This window comes from Pezoporus flaviventris, unplaced genomic scaffold (genome assembly GCF_033815535.1).
Source record: "Pezoporus flaviventris isolate CSIRO_AGI_PZ_B2104156 unplaced genomic scaffold, CSIRO_AGI_Pfla_v1 ptg000095l, whole genome shotgun sequence".
NCBI classification, from domain to species: domain Eukaryota; kingdom Metazoa; phylum Chordata; class Aves; order Psittaciformes; family Psittacidae; genus Pezoporus; species Pezoporus flaviventris.
Window position 1 is genome coordinate 863,309 of NW_026892643.1, and position 20,177 is coordinate 883,485.

Genomic DNA, 20,177 nt, shown 5'->3' on the forward strand with positions numbered 1-20,177 from the left:
GACTGTATACAGTAAATTATGATACAAAAGGCACACTGTTTGACCTACTTAATTTGAGAAATCACTGATACCAATTGTTTTGTTGAACTGCAAGTAGAAGGTGCAGGTAAGGCCCTCCCAGAAGGTTTAAATTTAATTTGCCAGGTTTATTTCAAACAGGAAATTAAGAAAAAAAAAAAAGAAAGCAAAGCAAACCAAGATGTTTACATTATTTTTTAGCCATCCTGGTGTCAACCAGCGCATCATCCACAGCTTTGCTACTTCACAAGCTCTCTATCAAACACTGCAGCCATCTTACATTACAGATTTTAAACTTATGTTTCCAAGTTGTTTCAACACTGAAACAACGTCACTCAAAATCCTAGTGGAATACTAGCACGACTGCTGCCAGCATTCGGGATCTGAGCGCTCATTACAATTTTGAGAAAGTAGATCCAACAAGTTCCAAATTTTCTTTTCTAGGTTCTCAGTGCTTTCATGGATTCTTGTTTCAGTTCTGTCAGAACTCATACTGCCACTGCAGGGATGGCACAAGCACCTCCAGCCTACCCCAGCAGAACCTGCAGGGTTTCATGGGGCTCCAAGGAAGTGCACACAGAAACACAGGATGCAGCATCCACAAAAGCAGCGCTCTGCCTCGATTAAGCCACAGAATAATACCATAAATAAAGGTTTTGTGTTACAGGAGATTCCAAATCCATCTATGCAAAAATAGCCCAAAAGAACGTTGGAACGCTTCAGAAAGAGGGATGTTTGCCCCTTGCTTTGGAGGGAAATCTTAATGGTTTCCAAGTTTCTACATTTGGTTGCTCTGTAAGGTTACAAAAATGAAAATATGGCTCAGTTTCTCTTTTCATACCAGTAGAAGCTGAATTTGAAATTGCACATAGGTAAACACCAACCTTTCTGGCTCACTGTGCAGACAAGTATGCTCTCAGCAAGACGATTATCCAGGAATCAAGCACAGAAGCAGCAGGTGTTGGAAGATAGCCAGTCTACCTAATGAGAGGTACGGAAGCCCTTATTCCCTCCTGCCCTCCAAGAAACAGCACCTGGGATATTTCTGCCTGAAAAAAAGTGATGTTTCAACAGAAGTCACGAAAAGGCTGTACAAAGGCAATTTGTATCAACTTTTCAAGTATTTACACAACAGCAACAAAAAAGAGGTACAAGCTTTAATTGACCAGCTAAGAGTAACACTTCAGGGACAGATACAAGCCTGGAAGGTGTGCAAGCAGCCCAGCTGCACACAGCAACTCATGAGTAGAAGAAAAGGTTCATATCAGAAAGGACCTTAAGTCCTAGCTACAGTAAAATAAATAATTTTCCTAGACTTGCAATGATTTCAATAAGCTCTACTTGCGGTTAGAGATAACAGAATTCATTTTGCTCAGTACCTGTATCACAATCCCAAAAAAGCTTCCAACACACTTAACCTTTGCAGAAGGGACTACAGGGGGAGAAATATAAAAAAGTTAAAGGAAAAGGCCACATGCAACATTACATGCAGGAACCCAGCAAGCCCTAATTCACCCCTTCTCCCATTAAGATTTTCCCAGATCCCCTCTGGCATGCTTGGGAAAACCACACTACTCTCAGCCCATGCAGCAAGGTCAGCAGGAGCATCCCATGGATAAACTGTTCCTCCCCATCAGTTATCAGCTGGGTTCAAGGCCAAACCCTGCAGTTCCACCATTCACATTATTTCATGGGTTTGCTCTGATGGGCCCTGGGTTTCACCCCCATTTTACCAAGCCTACAGTTTTTCCTGTATCACTCCCTCAGAAAGTTCAGCCTCCAAGTGAACCACACTTCTTTATCCACCGAGTCTAAATAAAACTGCTAGAAAAACCATTAGGGGTTTTGTTGTGAGGGAACAAAGCAGACACAATCACAAATTTAACAAAGTACGGCTCTTGCAACTACCAGGACTATTTAGTAGTCAGGGAATACTAACCATGTGTACAATGCAGGAGGCTTATGGCTCAGTTCTCATCTGTCTCAAGTGCTCAAGATGAAGAAATAGATAAACAAGAACTACCTATGAAGTTGTTGGACCTTGTAAGTTAAGGTAAAAAAAATGGTATTTTATTAATGAAAGACAACATAATGAAGAAAAAAGTACAGGGGTGGTTATTAATTCCTCTTAAAGTCTCCCCCACACACACCCCCCCATAAATTCTAAGCATGAAAAACAAGCAGGACAGCCAAATGCAATGTTACTTTAAGGGAAACAGCATGTTACCACAACCCTCAGCTTGTGAAGTGGCTCTGACTTCTTGCATGTTCTGCAGACCGTTAGGAAGTCCTCCTGATGGATGCACTCAGTGAGGAGCCTTCAAAGTTATATTAATCTAATTAAAAAATAATGACAATGAGTGGCTGTCTCTGTCAGCAAGCACAAGGTACTGCCAGGCAGCAGTGAACCTCTGTTAATGCTTGTAAGGCATAGCAGCACCTTACTGAATTCCTGTAGCAAAGTCAGACTTGCTTGAAGGGGCTTAGAACAATCAGAAGTAAACAAATGAACTCCTTATTAAAGCCAGTTTTTAAAAACAAGGGTCATACTTTAAAGCTTTTATAGCTTACCATCTGTCTAACATCTTACGGAACAGAATCCACGTTCCACTAACACTTTTGTTATTTCACTCCCCTTTTTTGTCTCTACCATACCCAAGAAATTCCATGATATACTTCTGCTATCATCCTTCAGCTCAAAAAACAGATATACTAACCAAAATAGGTCATCATGCCTTACTAACACAGATAAAATGACTAAGCGTATGGTAAAAAAAGGGAACCTTGAGGTTATTAGTCACAAACTGCTTTAGCTCAGCAGAAAAATAATGAGCAATTCCATTCCCAGAAAACAATTTCTTGAAATTGTTGAAAATTCTTGAAATGTTGAAAATATTTCACAGAACATGTAAAACAGCAGCTAGAGAAGAATTACTGAAATTCTGACTGACCTGCTGGTCCAGCAGCCAGCTTACAGGTGATCTTTCTAGAAAGCTGACTGCCATGAAGACAAACCCCTGCACAGGGAGTTCTGCTGAAGAGCTCCGGCCGGCTAGTAACTTAACTCTCTGTACTAGAACTGGATGACCTAGAGCAGAATAAAAGCTTCCCAGGGAACCAAGGAGACTGCCCCAGCAAAGCAGCAACAGAATGAGCTGTTTGCAGAATAATGAAGTGTAGGAGCATGTAAGGGATGTGGTCTTGCAAGTTGAGTGGGCAGTTTAAAGACTTAGGAAGAAATATAACACTTCTACACAAGCCAGTTTACCAGCAGGAAGAATCTCCAACAGTAAGACTGTGAACTATAGAGTAGATTTACTTTTTTCTTTTAATGGAAGCAGTGGTATTTAACACATCGGAGAGAAGCCTGAGTAAAAACATCAGTCCTTATAGGGAGCACCCTTGAATCAGATTATGGACACAGAAAAGACTATTTAGGACTATTGCCAAGATTCTTACAAACACTAGCTCAAGCCTGTAGTTACCTAAAACTTGTCCTTCAGTCAGTCACTGAAAACACAGCTCTGCAGGCAATGGAAACAACAGAAACTTCACCTTACAAATCACTGAACAAGAACTGAAGCAGGTAAATACCAAGGGTAATTATCAGACAGAATATAAGGCCCTGTCCATTACAGAGCAAATGATGTGTGTTTTAACTGTTCAAGGTGCCTAATCTGTTAACTGACTGAAAAAGATACTGACTTGTAAATTCGAGGGGAAGAAGAATTTCTCTTAGTGGAGAAATTATTGAATTAATTAAGTAAATCAGAGGCATTAATAGTCAGATTCTCTTAATCACTGATAACTGTCTCACAATCAGCTCATGGCTCTTAAATGTTTCTTAATCACATGGTACATACACAAAGTGTATGTAGAACTCCCATGACAAAGAACAGAATTTAAAACTCATTTTAATTTTGAATCTTGCAACGATCTGAAAGGAAATCTTTAGCTGACTGTATTCTGCCACAGGGGAGAAGGGAATAAAAGCCTCTAACAAATCCATCAAGATAACTGTCCAATACCAGCCTTGCTATTTGCAGTCAAAATCATACCAATCATATACAAAATACATTGCAGCATTTAAAGGCTTTATGCCAAAAAAAAATGTTTAGTTTTATTGGGCCATCAAAACCTCCAGATGAGCCTTCAAGAATATTCCTGAAAACGTACATACTTACACTTTTGTTGAAGATGTAAATGAACAGCTAAAAAGTTCTGGGACTCTCTATCACCAACTGTTTTGGCTATAAGCGTACTGAAACTTTACAAAACATAAACACTGTGCTCTTCCATCACATTTATCTTGTCAATGAAAGAATAAATACAAATATTACAGATAAATCCCATAGAGTGCTGTCACAGACAGTAACTGAAGAAGGAAAAACAAGTAAATATCCTACAAATAATCAATGCTTCCAGGTTTGGAGAACACCAAATAATTTTTATGACCTGAAAAACTTATAAAAGTACCATCAGTAACATCTCAATTTAATTAAAGGAATGATTCGGATTGCAGACTTGCTGCCCTTTACTTCAAGAACAAAAGCCATACAAAGGACTCGTTTCACCTATGTTGCTGTGTGACTTTAAAAGCGGAGCTCTTCTCTCTTGAGGCTTTCAGAGCATCATTGGAGGACAAGACTGTCCCTGCTGCAACCACCCATTCTGTGACAGAGGAACTGCTCCAGCCACTGTACCAGGTATTATAAATCTTTCTTTTCCAATCACAGAACTACAAGGTAGAGTCCTCAAAACAAGCACCCATATCACTGCTACTCCTCTCTGCAGTTCTGCGCAGCACGAGGAATTTGAGTAAACCTCCTCAACAGGAGAACACTAAATAAACACTGTAAATTAAACAAAACTATGCTGATGATCTAGTTGCAGTTACTTCCAATTGATTTGGAAGAACTCAAGCTTTAAACTTTGTAAATAAAAAAGGATCAGGCCTTACTGGAGGAATACCAAAGAAGGAATTAGGAAACTTTCCTTGAAAAGTAACCAGACTAGCTTGTCCTCCTGACAAAATTCCAATTAAATTTAGCCTGCAAGTCTAATGAAAAAAAAAAGGTTATTCCAGGATTTGCCTAAGCACGTTAATGCCTTGAATAAATTCACTCATTGGTTAATATACACACGTACAAATTATAAATCGCTGCAGCATATTTTATTTCACAAAAGTCAGATACTGCCAAAAGACTCTGTGAAACTTTTACCCAGCTGATACTGTATAGTTCAGCTCTTAGGCATTTCAGCCTTCTCCAAGTTGAGCCAAACTGTCACTTGACTGCCACAGGAAACATATCCACACTAGTGAAGTGGGGTCACTTACTGTAATTCACATATTCTATGGGAAAACAAAAGCAGATTATTCTACTCCACTCCTGTGAACTCCTCTGCAGAAAAATCCTGGAATTACTTGCAGATTTTAAAACATCTTCTTAGATCCTGTTATACACTGTCAGGTTGGGTTTATAATTAATTTTCAGATATTAGTTTCATTGGACTCTATCTACTTGCAAGGGCCAGACCTATTAATCTCATTAATTTTCTTTTCCATGTCTCCAACCCAAGTTTTCTTTGCCAAGCTGGAACCATTCTCAGATCACCATTCTCTGAAATGAATTCTGCTCCAGGGTTAGCTCAGAACTGCCACAGATACAAGGCTTTAAAACTTCTAGAAGCGTTTCACATTTTCTGGTAGACATTTATTAGACGCATAGCTACCATTTTCCTTTCACAGCACACATCCAAGCTTCAGTTCCAGTCCTGGGATGCTTTTAAGTGGAAATTTATCCAGGTTGGAGAGGGCATCTTGTTTTGACAAAAGCAAGCACAAAAGCATAATATAGACTCTTATTCAGGGTTTTTTTTTCCATTGAGTTATGTCTACACTACAAGGAAAATTCTATGAGCTTTGTTCTAATCCTGCAGCAATAAATATCCTTGTATCACACTGATGTTGCAGAGAATCCAAAGATGAAGGGGCACACCTAGCTCTCCCTACTATTTTCTTTACGTGACACCAGGAAGGTAAATGTAGTTCTGTTGCCTACATCCACCTTTTGTGTTATATACTCAAAAGAGGTCACCATCTCTGCAGTCAACTACTTCAGCTTTAATTAGGTTATTCTTTGTTTGTGTATTAGCTGTTCTCATCACATCACCTATTCTCCACTTTAAATATTTCAAATAATAACATAAAATACGTATTTTCAAACATTACTCTCCCTCTTAAGGAAAAAAACTTTCAAGAAAATATTCAGTAGTTTTACACACTTCCCAAAGAAATTTTACTGACAGATCTAAGGGGGTCAAAGCAACCCTAGCAAACAGCTGATTAAGAAGAATACTGCATTCAGTTTTAATGCTTTCACATGTATGTCTGAATTTTCCTGAATATACAGACTGCTGGATTTGATTTTCAGTTCCAGAAAAAGAAAATGCTTCTGAACTCCCATCTTCTCATTGTATGTACAGACACATACACGCTACTCCATCACAATGGTGATCTTATTTTTCAGTCATGCACTTGTAACATGCCCCTTTTAGTGCCTAGCTCTCCTCTGTCATGTAATTTCTCTTCATTCAGGAGGACAGAGATGACTCCTGTGTTGGGTTTTCTCAAGCAAACAGCTACAATCAAGAGTCATTTGCTCGTCCATTGCTTCAAATGATCCCTGAAGCATTATTACCACTAGAAACTGTTCCAATGATTTCTCTGGTGCCTTAGCCAGCAGTCACTGCACACAAAATTAAGGGAGAAATGTTCACGTTCAAAGTATTGCCTGATTGATCATTTCTTGGTTCAGAATCTGAACTAGTCCTTGATTTGCACTTGAAAAGCAGGACAACTGGAGGTAAACTTCATGCAGATACCCTGCTCTTGCACCATCACTTTGGTGTTTCACTGGATAAAGGCATGCTACTTCATGGCTACAACAAGCATCTCCAGGTAACTGCAAAATTGCACTTGGTGTCAATGTGGCCAAGGTTTTTGATAAAGATTACGCTTTCTGGACAAGCTTCATTAGTGCTAGGTTTGTTTTCTCCCCACTAAGAGCCACTATGTAAACATGCTCACGTCTGGTGACCAACAGAGCTAATAAAAATTGGTTTCTACTCAGATGATGCCCTTCTCTCCTCCCCTGCATGATGAAAATCCAGCTGCTGCATGGCTCACTCCACCACACACCTCCTGTACTGCCAGCCAACCCCTCTCTCCACACTGTCCTATTTATTCACTGCTAATTAGATGGCACGAGGCTGCATTTGCTTTAAGCGGCATCTATGCGACTGCCAAGCCAATACATGCACCGATGGGGCAGCTGAACGGGCAATGCAGATGACCTCCAGCAACAGCTGCAGGGATTTGAGTCTCTCCCCTATTAAGCACTTACGTTTTAATTAAGTTTCACTGTTTGCCCAACAGTTTACGGAGGTATAGGCAGAGAATAGTCAGAAACAAAGAGTCAGCGTTACCATTCAAGCCTTAATTGTAAATAATATGAAGGAACAACTTACCCCATAAAGTTACCACCAGAACCTCCCTTCCTACAGGTCCATTTAGAAATTCTTCTCTTAGAGGTTCACTTCTGACACATAGGTTTTAGGCAAATGGATCCTTGGATCCTATATTCTTGGAATTGTACTGTTTCTGACTTATCTTGAAATTCAAATATTATTAGTAAACGCAGAGTTGTGAGCGGCACTTAATTAGAATGTCTTTTTAAACCTTTTTTATATTCAAATGGCAGAGTCACTTGCCCTTCTCTTCACTGCAATACTATCACACCATCTGCTTTGTCTTTGCTTTATTTATTTATTTATTTGCTATGGAGGCACTGCCAGGGTATTTGCTGCTAGCTTCAGGTTCAATATTTATTGAATCCATTAGACTACATTCTAGGTATCTTTTCCTTTTTGCTTATTTTGTATTTCTTTTCATGGTTTCTAGTACTTTATTTTCCAGAGTACTGAAAACAATGCTCAACATTTCAAAGGACAAAGGGGGTGAAAACGGCATTCTGCACAAAAATGTTGAACAATTTTGTTTTCCACATTACACCAGTTAATTCAGCTAAGCTGTAAAAAACAGGTTAATAAACAATACAGGTTACAATGGCATAACCATAATCTTCCTACATGCACATACTGATGCCTCTGTTTAAAAGGCAACATTGAATGTTTAATATGTTAAAGGTAAACATTAGTGGTTTCAGCTTTTACAAACACAATGCAAAACAGAGGTTTTCAGGAGGAATTCCCACAAAGATAAGATAGGAACCAAGGTCTTCAATTAAAAGGACAGAAAACTACCTCTGAGGAGGCTAATCTTGCAGGTTCACACCAAGTTCAACTTCTGTAATGCACCAAGACTACTTGCTAAATAAATACACTCTTAATTCTCTACCAGGTGCAGCAATTGAATCCCCCCCCCATTCTCCCCTTACTATTTGTCATATTGTTAGGGGCCTGAATACTAACTGTTCCCTGGAAAATAGCAAACTCCTGAGAGAAAACACAACTTCTGCAGATTCTTACTTCCGTAAGAGCTTTGCCTTCCCTTTTAGCCTTGATGTTTGAGAAAATAACCTCAGGCAGGACAAACTAAACAAATCATACTTTTCCTTAATCTGAAAAAGATACTACTTATTACACACCACAGCAAGAGCTGGCCAGAAACTTCTCAGTTGTAACCACTGTTATTGCAATCATAAGACTGCAGAGAATTAACAAAATAAAACCAAACCAAATTCATTTCACTTTGATGGTAAGCCATAAGCAGCAACAAACTCCAGGATAATTGGAAAAGTGAGAGATGAACAGGAAAAAAATCCTCAACTCCAAAAGACACCCCATTCTCTCTTTCCATAACCACAGGAAGATCAGGGTGGCCAGGGAAACGCTCCAAGTCTGTCTGATACCTGCTGTGTTCCCAGAGACTCTGAATGATGTGAAGCCCTGCTCCAACTGAATAGATATCACCACATCCTCCTTTCCTTTTAAAGTTTATTTTCACTTATTTACAAATGCAAAGGAAAACACCCCCTATATAAGTACCATAAAAGTCTGCTCAGCATTCCCAACTCTCTGCACTAGAGTCTGTTTTAAACACACCTCGCAACGGAAAAAGGCAGCTACCAAAGACATACTTGCTATTTCACATAATTTAATGGTACTCTTCCCCTCCCCTGAACTTCCAGGCCAAAAATCAATGCCATACAAACCTGCTGAACAGGAAGCCTAATTATTCTAACATGTGCAACCAAAGCGATAGGGAGTTTCACAGTAAAACTGATAAGGAGAGACATAAAAGACTAATGAGCAGCCTGCCAGTGCTCCATTGCTGGGCTAGCAAAAGTCCCCATGGAACACCTCTGGTATTGTTCAGTGGAGGCTGGGATGTGGCCAAAAACAACACTCAGAGATGGAAGAAATGAACACACGATGTCTGCAGCTCAACTGCTTAATCCAGGCACTGAAAAAATATTATTTGAAAGAGCATAACCAGCAGAAAAATGCATGATGCGGAGCAGAAAGAGCCAATTAAATGTATACAGGTTACTGAGCAGCGAGACCTTTTGTGCCACATTTGCTATTTGAATAAATTGACAAATGTCTTCTTGACCTGTGCCTTCAGTGCAGGTGACTGAAAATAAGGGTCCTTCATTAAGGAGACATAGTCGTTAGTATTATTCATGATCGGCGATCAAACAAGTGGTCCTGCAGTAATCAGGAATGAAAGACACAGAAAGGGTGATGGTGGCCAGCAGAAGTAGCAGCCCCAGACCAGAGAAGGAAGCACCCAACAATACCACTCTTTCCTATTACTGCTAGGTTTTCCAGGTTACCAGTAAGTCGTCTTTTGGCCTATAAAAATGTGTGCCCTTCCCTAGCAGTGTTTTGTACAAGACAATGCAGGTATGTGAGCAGCTTCTCCCAGAAGCAGCATTCCTATTTCCTTTATGTATCCAAAGCCTACTCCCTCACTCAAGAGCAGCTGCTTCAGGCAGGAATGGCTTGCTGCTAGTATCTGTTGAGAAAATCATTGCTTTTCTTCAGACAAAACTCTCCACGTGACACATCTGCAGCTGTAGAATTTCTGTACTATTTTGTGTATTGTACACACCTTGTATTCTAGAAATAGATGCCCTGGGAAGATCTATACGCTGGGGGAGGAGAAGGTCTCTGGTTCCAAGACTTACTCTTTTCTGTGTTAACATACCCAATGAGGGAGAGAACTTGAAACAGCAATTTAAAGAGCCTTACAAGTCAGTAGAATCACACCTTAAATTGGAGTGTAATAGTCTCTTACAGTACTTTCATTGTGGCAAATTCAGTCACCCTGCAAGGTCAAACCATTACTTTGGCCTCCAGGTCAGCATATTTGCAAGGAAACTGGAATTGAAATCATCATTAGCATTACTACTCATTTGAGTAGTAACCTCCAGTAACGATGCCAAGGTAGCCAAAAACCTGATTTTAATGGCAAGCAGCAGAGTGCTGCATAGGCGAAGGATCACCAGGAAGGGAACCAAGAACACCACCTCAGAGACACGGTCTCCCACCTTTCAGGGGGCTTTACCATTACACCCAATTTATGACCTGGGAAAGAAAGGAGTTTGGAAACACCATCCCTGCCTCACACTGAAATACCACCCAACCCCCCAGGTGTTCCTCGTGCCTAGTAATAAACGTGTATTGTACAGAAATCTACTGTAAACCTCAGTACGCAGATTTCATGGCTTCCTTCCTCCATTTTATGCAGCAATACAAAACCAGGTTTTACTATACAGAATTTACTGCGTAACATTTGAGGGTACATCACAAAAATCACGGTTCCCTCCAAGATCAACAGAAAACAGAACTTTAGCACCTCTATGAACTTCACCAGCATGACTTCATTTTGTTTGAGTACCAACTAACAGAGACTCCATTCTTATTTAAGCCCTTTCTGATAACCAAACAGTAAAAAAATCATTTCCCCTATTTATAGTTCCAGATTAAAAAAAAAAACCTAAACAACTGTAGCTGCACACCCTGTTTCTCAAATCCCCCAGAAGGCATATCATATTTTCATTGCTCATAATATTTAATCAAGTCCACTTCATTACAGACAAGGCTAAAAAGCTCATCATGCTGCAATTGATTACAAACAAGCCAGGGCCCACATCTGATAAAAGACTGACCTAATTGTCTTATTCGCCTACATTTCCTCAGGCCAGATTTACTGACATTTTGCATGAATTCAAAGCTGACTGAGCCTCATGACCTTTTATACCTCTGTAATTAGTCTTCTGTGCCTTTACAACCAGAAAAGCAAGTTGTCCCTTTACTCTCCCTAATTCAGCAGACCATCTGTAAAGTATAAACTTCATCTACTCATGACCTACCAGTCAGAAAAGTACACGGAAAAATAGAAAATACACAAACTGTGACCTTACAAAGTCATGAAAGTAAGTCTGGAAAGGCCCTTTTAAGATAAACATGCCAACTACTAAAAGAAGAAACTAAAAAAGCAGGACAAGTTGGTGGACCCAAATTCAATAAACAGCATTTTTATCATGCTTTTCTAAAAAAGAACCATATAAAATAAGGATATTTGCATAGACAATCACCATGAAAAAATAGTGGAAAAAACCAAAACAAACTAGAAACCAAAACCAGTAAGTTTAGTCCCCATCACTAATATCACAGCAGTATAATGCAAACATAGTGATTCTACCCTAGAGTGTAATCAAGATTGATAATACAGAGGCTTAACTGCAGAAAACTTCCACTAGAACCTCATTTATGTATACAATCAGGCTTTGCAACCCAATCCTACAGCTGAAAAAAATACTTATAATTACTAACCTAAGTTTGAAAAGATGGGTCAGGTCGATTCCAGTGAAGTTCTGGTTGAGGCTCCCTGCTGCAGTCAGCAAGACACAATCTGCATTCCCCCACACAAAGCAGAGACAAGGTCAGAGCACTGACCCACACTTCAAATTCCAGTCTCGGAAAAGAGGGACAGACAACCATTAACAACCAGTGAAGACACAACATTGTTCCCTGCACAGTCTTCCTTCCACCTTGCAAAACCTGAGGGGACGTACATGCCTCACCAGCAACAGGCTCATGATCCTTTATCCCACTGTCAGCCCTGGAATTTCTCTGCCCACCAGCCAACTTGTCACTGCAAACACTGTGAAAATAACATGGTCCCATGGACCAGTCTCATGCCCTAACATTTCATAAGACACAGCACTAGTCTGTCCCTTTAGATTTAGAAACCTGTGCCCAAGAACAAGCTAAAGACTTAATGCAAAGATATTTCAAACCAGAGCAGCATTTCTTTTGCACAGCTCCATCAGGAAGCATACATAATCTAAAAAGCTGCCAGCACTGGCAGCCTCGTATTCATCAGTGTCAAGAATTCTTCTATTTTTTAAAAAGAGCTGCTAATTTTCATCCTATATGTATTTCTTCAGGAGAAGTTTGGATTTTTTCCTAAGTCAAATTAATCTAAAATCAGCAGGGAAAGTTTACTGAATAGCTCTTTAAATTCAGAATTCTTGATCTGAATTTTAATGCAGAAATACATCTCCTAAATCAAGTCTTTCTCTTTCGTTTTTCAGACCATCGCATTTCCGTGGTGTTTCCCCTCTGGTCATTTATCATCCACAATTTTCTTTCAGAAAGTTTGGTTACAAGTAGCACGCTTTAAAGTATTGATCACAAAATGACTAATGAACTGTGTCAACATGGGAGAGGATAAAAGATTTCCAATTTGAAGTCCAGCCACTAAATAGAAGTCAAGCTTTGCTATTACACATTCAATCTCTTACCAACTTCTGATATTTTGATATTCCATGTTGCCATGTGTTACACATTCTGCTTGTTCGGTTTGTTCACAAAAATAGAAGCAAAAAAAAAAAAAAAAAGAAAAACACAATTTAATTGGCTACAAGATATTACAAAAAAAATTACAAGATATTACAAAAAATTACAAGATATTACAAAAAAAAAAAAAAGAGCACAGAAATACAGCTTTCTAACCCCTTCCCACTGTTGGGGGATGATGCTCACTGTTGGCCCTACTGCAAATGATCCCTTCCACAGCTACATTTCATCTTCAGTCTGTGGGGATAAAAGCATTTAGAGTGTGTTTGGGCTTATATAGCAACGTCTCAGATTTCAAAAATAACAGCTGTCATTCAACGTGTTATGCATAACCTCTCAACTTCGCTATTTGCAAAGGAAAGAAAAGAGCCTCTACCCAACCCTAGAGCAAAACCATACCTGAGAGAATGAATTAGAAAGCAAAAACGTTAAGCAGGATCCTTGAGCCACAGAACTGTTACACTTTGCTTGGCATCAGGCGCTTCTGATACCAGGGAGGGCCTTGTGCAAAGGAGGACAACAAGCTCTTACCTGGCTTCATTCACAGCCTGCTCCTTATGCACACAGAGCTTATCAGCGTGGCTGCAAGTCAGGATAACTACAAGCCCCACGCTGCAATGCGGCGGGCACAGCACCCATGGCTCCCATCCTCGTCCTGACGTGTCACCCAGCGCAGTTTCGAGACCCTGGCAGGTTGGACACGTGAGGCATGGCTAAGAGGATTTTGTACTTTCTTGGTATGTGGGACCATTTCTGAAGGGCTCAGATCCACTCATTAGCTAGATACTGCAGTTCTTGCACAAACATCCCTAAGTAGGGGAAGGGGATATCTTAATTCACAAGAACATTTGGGGATTTTCTTGACTCCTTAGGAATTTTGTTTTTGTTGACTTGATTCCAACATCAGCTGCCTGCTGTAAATACTTATTGGACGCAATACACGCAGTGTAAGTATCTGAGATACAGAGTGTGAAACAGCTGTGCGACACTGTTCCTTCAGAACAATCCTCTCTCTACTCTCTAGGGACAGATCTCTTTTGAAGGAAGCCCTGGAAAGAAGGCTGCGACCGAAAAAGATACTCTACGCGTTTCATTTATTTCATGCCAGCAATCAAGCAAAACCGGCAACTTTGTAACACAAGTGCACAGAATTTGTGTCTGCTTTAAGAAAAGCAGACGAATCACGAATGATAAGGCCCACTACACACGAGCTCCCACTCGGAAATTAACTTCTGTTTACTCAAAACTTTCCCCAGCGGTTCATGCCCGTTTGAGGCCGCTTATACCCAAAAGCGGCGAACTTTCCCTCTCGGGCAGGGGCAAGGCGATGTCTGAGGCGTCGAAGGAACCAGGCCAGAGCCGCCTCGGCGCACCCCTGGGCAGGAGGGCTGAGGGAGCACCGGGAGCCGCCAGCTCCGAGAAGGGAGTCCGGGGTGGGGGGTCGGCGCTGGCCGGAGCCGAGCGGGCAGCCCACACACACGGCCACTGCCCAGGCCCTCCCCGGGCCGCCGTGGGGCCGAGCTGCCTTCGCACGCCCTCCGGAGCGGCACCTCCCCGCCAGCCTGAGCTAAACCTTCCCTCGGGACAGCAGGGACGTCCGCCCGCCCGCCCGCCTGTCCCTCCCTCCCTCCAACTCCGGCCGTCACCGACCGTCCCCTCAGCGCTCCCGCCCCGGGGCGTCCCATCCGCCGCCGGGCAACTGCCGCGGGGAGCCGGGTCCCAGCCCGGGGGCGAAACAAAAGGCACCAAGTTGAGTGGCCGCCCTCGCGGTCCCGGGGGTTTCGGGGAGGGAAGGTGGTCTGTGAGCCTCCTCGCGGATTACCCTCGGTAATGGGATTACGCGGCGCTCAGCTGTCCGCCGGTTGTCACCGCCCGGGGAGGGGGCGGTGGTGCCGGCCGCCGGCTCCCTCACGCCCTCCGGCGCCCCACGGGCGGGTCCCGCCGCCTGTCCGCAGCCCACGCCGCGGTGCCCGGCGGGCGCCACCCGCTGCCGCTCCCGCCCGGCCCCATTGTTCGCCGTGCCGCCCTTACCGTGCGCGGGGCTGGGGCTGCGCGGGCTCCCGCTGGCTCTCCTCGCTGTGGCTGGTGCAGGGACAGTCGCGCTGGGCCGCCGGAGGTCCGAGCCATTAAAAGCTCCGTGGGCAGGAGGAGGAGAAGGCGGCGGCAGGAGTGGTGGTGTTGGCGGCGGCGGCGGGGGGAGGAGGAGGACAGCCGGGGGCTCGCAGGAGCAGGGTCGCCATGTCCGGCTTTGCAGCGGGGGGAGCCCACCGGGCCTGGCGCTAAGGAGAAAGGGGACAGGCAGCTGCGGAGCTGGGGGTCCTACTGCCGCCAGCACACCGGGGGAGCGGGAACTGGACGCCGCTCTCCGCGCTGCCGCGGCTGCACCTCCCCTAACCCTGCCCCCTCCCGGAGGGGGAGCCGCCGGCGGGAGGAGGCGGCCGAGAGCCCCCTCCAGCGTTCACAGGCGGTGGCGGCTCTCCATGGCCGCTGCCGGCGGCTGAGGCAGCGGGGTGCTCGCCTCGGCGGTGCAGCCCGTCGGGAGGAGGAGCGGCAGCAACAGCGACCACCGCCCTGCGGTGCTGGGGACTCCAGGTACCCCGCTGCTCCTCCTTCTCCTGCCGGGCACTAGAAGGGGCGAGCGGCACTCAGGTAGCAGTCAGGGAAGGGTTAAAGCAGCGGCCGCCGCAACACCCTCACGGGCCGCCGCTCCCGCCTAACCTGCTGTCCCGCTCTGAGGGTTTGGGGCCACCATCCGACCAGGTGCCCTGAGCGGCAGCCCGCAGGCAGGTTGTCCCCTGCTGCCCTTGGGGAGGGAATTGGCTCACTCGCCAGAGCTGCGAAGCTGAGAAACTGGGCACCTCGTCCGGGAGGAACCAGGACATCGCCTCAAGGGGCCTGTGCAAACCCATTAATAGCCCGGCTTCTCTGCTTTATCAGGAGGCTGCAGGACTCCACGGAGAGCAGATCGGCGCTTGATTTACCAAGAGGTATCCATTCCTCCACATTCATCATACCCGAAGTGCTTGCCTGAGGCACAGAGAAACCAAAGGACTAGTTGTATGGGTAGCGCACGCACTTTATGGTTACTAGTTAGCAATCTAGATTTTCTTCCTCATTAAACCACCACATACCTGTAAAATTTAACAGGTAGTAGCCATCTGGGCTTCAAGGGCCATCTCTCCAAACGATCTCCACTGCAGTATGTAAGCAGAAAGGAGACCGCGGCTGGGGCTGTGCCTTTTTCTTGCCCTCAGGGAAGACATGGAGGTGCAGCATAAAGGCTATCACATCCTTAGGAGACCAGCACAGTTGTCTGCATGCAGCGGCTCTTAAAGCACCGCTAAGCATTTGCGTAACTTAAGTGTTAGGGTGTGCATTCCTTTGAACCTTTTCCAGCCTTTTACCAAATTGTTTTTTTCAGGAAGAAGACAGGGTCGTACACACAGGTGAGTGGTGCAGAGAGGACACCTCAGATCTTTGAGGTTCTCTTGGTGACCCAAGAGGGAGCAGCAAACTGTGCATGTATTTAAAGTAACCCCTCTGCGAATTTATCATTTAAAGACCATTTGAGGATCCCACCTAACATCTCTGTATTTAATCACTGGAGGAAAGAGAATGATATGTGAATGCTGTAACTACCTTTTTTTTTTTTTTTCATCTAAGCCTTGGCCTCACTTAGTCCCCAAAAGACAAATTCCTTTGCTGTCAACAGCAGCGCGTTTTTGCACAAACACCTCACTACAAATACCTCAGCGCATATCCAACCAACCTTGTGAGATCAAGAGAACTTATCTTTGCTCAGCCCTGAAACCTGAACCGAAGTACATATGTTACTGACTGAAAGGCTGCAAATTGCCTTTAGCTGTCAATACGTCCTAAGATAATAATTATTGTTACTTTTCCTCAGACTTCTTCTACACAAAATACGTGGCCTGCCTGTAGAAGATCAAGAAGAAAGATTAGGTTCTTATTCTGACAATATAGAATAGAATTAAGATAGAATAGAATATTTCAGTTGGAAAGGACCTACAGTGATCATCTAGTCCAACTGCCTGACCACATGAACTGTGGGTAATAATACTGACACAATAAACAAGATTGCCTTTTCCCAAATGCTTATTTTGCCAGCAGCTTTAACTCTGACATAAGGTGCAGTTAGGGTTAGTGCAGCACTGCAAGGGTCAGCTGTAGCATTTAGAATTTCCTGGTGCTTTTTATGTCGACTTCCAGATCACGAATACCTCATTCACACACAACAAAAGAGTTGTTGTAATCTGCATCAGATGAGTGAGGTCATCTTCAATGCCTTCCAAGGCTGAGTGACCTTGAGACATTTCTCAGTACTGAACAGTAGTAACAGGTTGCCCTGCAGCTACTGGTCATTTATTACTGAGCTCCAAACAGCAACAGTGAAATACTGTCTTGAATGGTACACTTACTGAAGCATCAAAGATGATATGTTGATAATTTCTCCAAGAGCCGTGGGCAAGCCAGTGCGTGTAGTTAACTGATTCTCTTCTGAAGGTATCAAGGACAACTAGGGACTGGTATCTAAATAGACTTCTTTACTTCTTCTTGATGTTTATCTACTTGGTCATGAAGTTATCTTTCACCCATCCATTTCCCCTGATGCTCTCTATACCCTTAAGTAGCAATTTTTCTCTAAAATATATTTCTCTCATGTGAATTACAAATAGCAATTCTCACTCTTTGATGTGAGTGCTAAGAAAAGCACTGCTGTTAGCTTCCTGTAGTACGTAGGATTACATTTCCCCCTGTTGAATGAGATATGGGATGTGTTGGGATGTCAAGTGAGCAAAAAAATTTGAGAGAACAGCATTTGTTTTGAAAAAGTCATTGAAATTAGAAAAATGGTCCTAGTTAGTTCATGTTTCCGAAAGAAAACAGATAAGCTTTGTCTGCCTCCACTGGAAAAGAAGAGAAGAGCTGGAACTGGGTTTCAGATTAAGCAAGACCAAGCTGGCATAGTCATTCATTTCTGCCTGACCTGATAAGGGAGGACTCAAGGAAAGGAAAGGAAGGAGACAAATATGTTAAAAGGGTCCTGTCATCTTGAGATACTGCCTAGATGTGCCTTCTGCCTTGTTCCCTGTTAGGAAAGAGATAGCAACAGCTACTATGGAATGCAAACATGGATCTCTGGAAAGCCTTCACTTTTGCAACTCTCACATGCTGGGATGGATGATGTGCAGTTATTTTTTCACTGACATTTTTGTTGTGAGGTTCTATAAGGTATGCATGCTTGTGGGCAGCTGTGGCAGAGTACCTGCAAGTCTGCATTTTCACCTGCCATGTGGTAACTTCTTTGCCTATCTGCGTGATTTGTCAAACTAAATTACTGGATTCAAAACCCAAGCATGTAGATTAAGTTCTTTGGTCTGGTTTACACTAGGGTCAGACTAGATTCTTCAGGGGTCCTTCTGGCCTTAAAAATTAATGCCTTTTTGTAAACTACTTTATGTGTTGAGTTCAAACATTTTTCTGTGTTTTATTACAGTGAGAAGCTAAGGTGCTGCCCTAATTGAAATCTCTGTATTTCAGCTCTGTCTTTTGTCTAGTAATTCTTTTTTGTAAAACATTCCACAGATGTTTTTCTGGAGCCTGAAATTTTGCTTCAAAGACCCTTTCAGCAAATATTTTCCTGATAGATTTATCAGTGTGTTCTTGTATAAATGTGGTTTAGGACTCAGTCTTGAAAACCTATGGCATTTGATTAGTCAATTTTAGGCTCTTTCTCATATATCTTCATGTTACCTTGTGTTAATTTATCCGGCTTTGCTATTTTCAGTGCAAGAGCATAACAGAACTATCCATCCAGTTTTTTTCAGGATCATTTCACTATCATTTTTATTACAGGCTTTGTAGCACACATGCATCTTGCCATTTCAGTGGCTATTTTTTGCAATATACTTTTACTCATGTCTTCCCAAAATATTATTACAGTCTGCAGTTGTTAATGTTATCCTACCACTAGCTCTTCTGATAAGTTTACTAATGTTGAACTAATATGTCTTTCTTGCTTCTGCATCAGAATGCAATGCCAAACTATAGGTAGAAGCTGTGGTAACTAACAATTTTCATAATCATAGACTGGTTTAGTTTGGAAGACACCTTGAAGACCATCTGGTTCCAGTGCTCCTACCATGGGCAGAGACACCTTCCACTAGAGCAGGTTGCTCCAAGCCCTGTCCAACCTGGCCTTGAACACTGCCAAGGATGGGGCAGCCACAACTTCTCTGGGCAGCCTGTGCCAGTGTCTCACCAATCTCACAGTGAATATAATACTAGCAGTGGACCATGTCTTAACTTCCAAGGAAAGAAAAGAGGGAAAAAAACAAACATACAAAAAAACCCTCAGAAAAACGCCAAATAAATATTTAGCCAGGTAGCAAAGGAATCCATTTCCATTCTCGACTTTAGGATTTTCATGTGAAAGGAACACTGTAAAGAAGCCATTTAAGCACTTAAAGCCAGACAATTGACAGATTTTGTTTACTGCCCAAAGTGTATAATATCATGAAATAAAAGAGAAGCTTTTAGTGATGTATGCAAAAGGTTTTCCAAGCCCTTAAGAATTTATATAAAGAGAGCTTTTGTGTATCAAGCTCTTGGAACAAGTTCCTCTCCCTAACCTCTTAATACCATACATCATGTCTGTTACATGCTGTCCTATTTACCTTGTATTGCCCACTGGATTTGCCTGTTTCAGAACTAATGCATTTGTTACGTTAGCTGCATATTCATGCGAAGATGATCACCAATGCAGTGGTGAATAGATGAATCCTCCCTAAACTTTAGAGTTAGAAGTTCATTTGAAATTCTGAACGATTTATACTCCTCAAAACTAGGTAGATTGCATGGGCTTATACTTGTTTCATGCTTGCTTCTTTCCTTCTGCAAATCCAAGGAGAAATAAATGCCTCATTTTTTAAATGGCACTGAGAATTCTGAAGGATTCATTAATGGACATAACTGCCAACTACTGCAATATAAATTAAAACATTAATAGTATTTTTATTATTATTTATAAAATAATAACTTATTAAATTACAAATATCAGAACCTTCAAGAAAATAGAAACCAAGGAAAAATATAGAGGTTTGTGTTTTGTTTTGTTTTTTTTTTAAATAAATCAAATATCTTTTTGCTATTTATATTGAAGTTTCCTCTCCTACAATCCATTTTCACCTTTTTTCTCAATAGAAGAGAAAAGGAACACTGAATATGAGGATAAAATACGTATT

At 42.5% G+C, this 20,177-nt stretch overlaps 1 protein-coding gene across 5 annotated transcripts in view; it reads right to left on the bottom strand.

Annotated features, from left to right (window-relative positions):
- The window catches only part of FARP1 (FERM, ARH/RhoGEF and pleckstrin domain protein 1), a 217,527-nt gene extending 202,198 nt beyond the window's left edge, over positions 1 to 15,329 (bottom strand). For 2 of the 5 annotated variants that reach the window (XM_061476299.1, XM_061476298.1), the window contains exon 1: positions 14,944 to 15,328. The gene's annotated coding sequence lies outside the window, so the exon portion shown is untranslated. Of the gene's footprint in view, positions 1 to 14,943 lie in introns of all 5 variants that reach the window. The other 3 variants (XM_061476300.1, XM_061476296.1, XM_061476301.1) reach the window with 3 other exon arrangements.
- Between the last annotated feature and the right edge of the window lie 4,848 nt (positions 15,330 to 20,177).